Here is a 5,191-nt window from a genome sequence, read left to right on the forward strand (position 1 = left end):
CCGCTCAGGCTGCCCTTAGCTGGGTGACCCCTGTGTCTGGAGGCACAGTTAGCATCCCCCTTGGTATTGTAACGTGACTCAGACAGGACACAACCCAGCCTGTCCCTCTGTGTCTCCTCCATCTCAGAAAGCGGCATATTGTGGGTGCCATCAACAATTCAAACCGTCTGGTACCTAGTAGAAGCTCCACAGATATTTATGGAGTGGACAAAGAGAGGACCCTGGGAATATGATCTCTTGGAGGCCACCTTCCCCGTCAGTAAAGAAATGCAACTGTTTCTCCTCCTGAGGAGCTGTTTAATGGTTGCCCCCAAATCAGTGAGAACTGTAGCACAGTGCCTGACTTGCCTGGTGGTTCAGGTGGTAAAGAATCTGCCTGCAGTGCAAGAGACCCGGGTTCGATTCCTGGGTCTGGAAGATCCCCTGGAGAAGCAAATGGCAACCCACTCCAGTATGCTTGCCTGGGGAATCCCATGGACAGAAGAGCCTGGTGGGCTACAGTCCATTGCGATGCCAAGAGTCGGACAGGACTGAGCGAGTAATACAACTGCTGCTGACACACCTCGGCCTGCTCCTTCTGCCGCTGATGCAGAGGCCGCCGTCTGTGTGCAGAAGGAGGCACTGGAGCTGGGGGTTCCCAGAGCACGGGGAGAGGAGGGAATTGAGAGGACCAAAGCCTCTCACGCAAGCTCAGGACCAGCCAAGGATCACACCCCAACCATGCCACTTCACCCTGGCACCAAAGGGCCCCTTCGCATGACCCTGAGAGGCATGGTGTTCTTAGCCCTCCCAGCTGCCTCCCCTCCCGCCACCACCCCTGGAACCTCCCACTCCAAACTCAACGAGCCACGTACCCCCGCCAGACCCTGCGTCCTCATGTCTGACCCTTTCATTCCCTCATTCGGCTATCCTTCATTCACTCCTGCCCTGCTCTGGGTTCAGGGCAAAGGATGTGAGGTGCCGCTCCTCAGGGAGTTAGCATCTCATCTCCATGAGGAAGATGCTAATGGGAAGGGCAGACGTTGAACAGTAAGTGATTGATTATGCAACGATTAATTATACCCATGTGAGTGCTTTGCCTGAGACATTCCGGGTGATGAGGGCAAACAATAGGGAATGAACCCAGAACACACCTCTAAGGGTATGAAGACAGGCCAAGCAGAGGAAGTATGTGTATGAGGCCAGGAGCAGTCCAGAGCTCCCAGCACGTGGGCGCAAAGAGGAAGGCGGTCGCAGGAGGCTCTCTGGATGGTCCGTGTGTCTTCCGAGACCAGTCAGGAACCGGTGGGATGGAGAGATGAAGTGCGCTTAATGAGACCCCACCCTCAGGTTTCCCATCTTTGGAGTGACCGGGCTCAGCTTTTCCACATGCCTCTCTGGGACTTCCAAGGTGGTCCAATGGTTAAGAGTCTGCCTGCCAGTGCGGAGACACAGGTCCAATTCCTGATCTGGGAAGATCCCACATGCCATCCACTAAACCCATGCACTGCAACTGCTGAGCGCCTGCCTCAGCTACCGGAGCCCACGTGCCTGGAGCCGGTGCTCCGTCACAGGAGAAGCCACTGCAATGGGCTCACACGCTGCAGCTAGAGGGGAGCCTCTGCTCGCTGCAGCTGAGAAAGACTGCACAGCACTGAAGACCCAGCTCAGTCAAAAATAAACAAATAGAGGTAAAAAAATGTGAGTGCCTCTCCCCAGGAAAACACTGTGATTCTACACAGTTCATGGAGGAGGCTCCAAGTGCCTTGGGAGTTATCCCAGGTTTTCCTACAGTGACGCCAAAACAGCAGTCATTGCTGCCTGTCAGTTGGGTGAAAATATGGCCACATGTATGAAATTGATTTACTACCAGAGAAAGGGGCATTAATCCAGCTGCAAATTCTCTCTGCTGGGACACGAGGCGGTAAATTTCAGCTAGCCGGCAGCCGCTCTGATACAGCATGAAATATGGTGCTTGTGTTGTGTGTGTGTGTTTAATAAAGGGAACTCTTTTTCAGATTCTTAATTGACAATCACATTTTCCCATCTGAAAACCAGAGCAGATGATGAGATCATAAAATCTTGAGGCAAAAAAAAAATTGCCTTTTCCCTGCTCTTGTTGACACTTCAACACACGGAGTTTATTGAGTGAGCCTTTTGTCTGTAGTCGGGACATTCTTGTGTTTCTGAATATCAAAAGGGAATTAAACCAGCCAGAATAATTTATGGAACACATATTAAATGCAAGTTGGCTTTTAAGAACAATAATAGCTTATAGTATTATTCCTTGTTATTATTGTCATTAACATTTATTGAATAATCACCATGAACTTTCCAGAGCTCTCACCTATAAATTCTGAAATAGCTGGGAAAGGCAGGCTGTTACTCTCCACATGTTTGGATGAGCACTATGATCAGAGAGGGTAGGTGTCTTTTCCAGGGTTGCACAGGTAGATGACCAGCCAAATGTGAACCCGACCTTGTACATTTCCCACCACATCACATAAATCAGACCCAGATCCCCAACGCTGACACACACCCTCGTGCTCTGAAGTGGGAAGCCCCTCCCACTCTTCCCCTGCACCCACCCCCCAATTCCCTGTTCTCATGGGCTCCAGGGAAGATTGCATAAAGTCCAAATCCCTAACTAGTCCCTTGGTCTGGTTGTCTGAACTGGACCTTATGGCAAATTTCTCCCTAAAATAACGGCCATTTCAAAGGGCATTTTCCTAGCACTGTTTGATGTTAAAAGGGTTTCCCCCAGATAGCTGTCATTTTCAGCAGTCTTATTCATTTCATGAACACTTATTGAGCACCTACTGCATGCCAGAGCATGCCCTCAGCCCTGGGGAGACAACTCTGTGGTTCCTACTCTAGGGAAGAGAGGACTGTTTGTCATCCAGCCCCAGCTAGCAGCCCCTCAAGCCTACTTCCTTGGAGAGTCTTTCCCGCGATGAGTGGAAGTGGGGCTGGTCAGCACGCACTGGGCGCAGGAAGCTACTAGCCCCCCAAAGCACCCTTCTCTCCCTCCTCCTTGACCAGCAAAACCCGCCTTCCAACGAGAGAGGCTGGAAAGACCGGTGCTCACGTTCTCAGAGTCTGCTGCAGCTAGCGGCGGTCACGTGATTGACACCAGCCAGTGAGAGTAGACAGAAAACTCGCTGTGGCTTCTCAGGAACGTTTCCTGCCGATCAGACACAGATGCTCGAGAAGAAGGCCTCAGCTCTGTCTCTTCTAATCGTGAATTTTATTTGGTTATGTGAGGAGGTCAGACATCCTGTGACACGGGGAAGTTCAAAACACGCTGAGGAGACAGAGTAGAGAGAAGCCAAGGACCCGGGTCCTTGGCAGCATCCCTAAGCCGTCTGCTGGTCTGTAAAAGGAGGCAGTGTCTATGCATGAAAGAATGGCAGCCTCAGCGGTCTAGATATCAAGGCAGACGTGGAAAATAGCCAAGTCGATAGTGATGGCTTCTCTCCAGAAAGCACACGGGTGTATCAGCAGAGACAATGGCCATAGGATGAAACCCTTCATCCAGCACCTGAGTTTTCTTTTTTTTGAAGTTAGTTTTGAATGGAGGATAATTGCTTTACAGTGTGTTGGTTTCTGCCATCCGACGATGTGAATCAATTGTAAACATAACACATGTCCCTACCCTCTTGAACCTCCCTCCCTCCCACCCACCCCCCATCCCAGCCCTCTCGGGGACACAGCCCCAGGCTGAGTTCCCTGTGCTACACAGCACCTTCCCGCTAGCTGTCTCTTACATGTGGTAGTGGACCTGTCAGTGCCTCCCACCCTCTCCTTCCCCCACTGCATCCACAGGTCTGTTCTCTACATCTGCGTCTCTATTCCTGCCCTGCAAATAGGTTCATCAGTACCATTTTTCTGGATTCCATATATATGCGTTAATACACAATATTTATTTTTCTCTTTCTGACTTACTTCATTCTGTATAGCAGGCTCTAGGTTCATCCACCCCTGAGTTTTCTTTTAAAGTATCCACAGTCAGCCCCAAACCAGGCCAGGCAGGATGCTGTGTGGGGTCTGAAAGCCCTGATCCAGGCTCTAATCCAGATCCCAAGCTCTGGATTCCACCTTCACTGAACCCTACCTGGGTTCCCCAGCTACTTCTAGGATTGAAAAGGGGAAAGAAGAAAACTCACCCTGAAAGAGCTTGGCTTCAGCAACGAATCAGCTGGGATGGAATCAAATAATCCATCAAGGAGGAAACGGGGACACTGGAGAAGGGAATTGGAAATGAAGCTGAGACTGACAAGGAAGTAGATGGGATATGAAGAGAAGCTCTCTTTATAATGCATTTATACATGAGGACATCAAAAATACCACATCTCAGAGAGCCTGCATTTCTGTTTGCAGAAGGAACTGGGGGATTAAAAGTCGGGGTGGAAGGTGGCAACGGCATCATTACTGGGCCACTCGGGGGCCCTGGGGTTTTTCTCTGTTCCTATCTAGTGCATCCTCTGGGGAACAGCCAGAGGGCTGCATCCAAAGCACGAGACTGACCTGTCCCCTTCCAGCCTGTTACCCGTGTTGTCCCAAAGCGCTGATCTGAACTTGGCCTCCCTCCCCTTCTGCCTGTTCCTGGTTTCAGCTCCATCAGCACCAACCCCATTCCCTCCTTCACGCCTCAGGGCCTTGACCCATGTTGTTCTTCCTTCATGCACCCAACAAGCACATATTGAGTGCCTCCTGTATACCTGGCACTGGAATAAATAACGTAGGTAAGGAAGAACTGGACACTCCAAGCTTGGAGGAGTTGCTGACCTCTGTGGGGAAGACGAATACACAAAGAACTGATCAAAATGCAGTGTGAGCAGGACAACCTGAACATTTGAGAGGGGAGCCCTGTGTGAGGTGTCAGAGCCCACGCGGGGTGAGGAGGGCACCCAGGCAGGGGTATGGCCAGCTTGGGGCGGGGGAGACCAAACTGGGGGAGGAGTGCAGCCTCACAGCAGGGCAGCCCGGGGAGAAGTCGGAGCCTGAGCAGGAGGAGGAGGGCATCCGTGTGGGGGAGGTGGCGGAAAGGGACAGAGGAGATTCTAGGCACAGGAGGCTTGTTGACAAGTAAACATATATTGAGGAGGCTGGAAGTCAGACTTCTCACCATTGGACTTACAAATACAGAAGGGGTGAAAGCTAGAATAAGCCCTCTGGGTCTGGATAGGAATTGGACGTATCAGAATTAACT

The sequence above is a fragment of the Odocoileus virginianus genome, chromosome 15, assembly GCF_023699985.2.
Source record: "Odocoileus virginianus isolate 20LAN1187 ecotype Illinois chromosome 15, Ovbor_1.2, whole genome shotgun sequence".
Classification (NCBI taxonomy): Eukaryota; Metazoa; Chordata; class Mammalia; order Artiodactyla; family Cervidae; genus Odocoileus; species Odocoileus virginianus.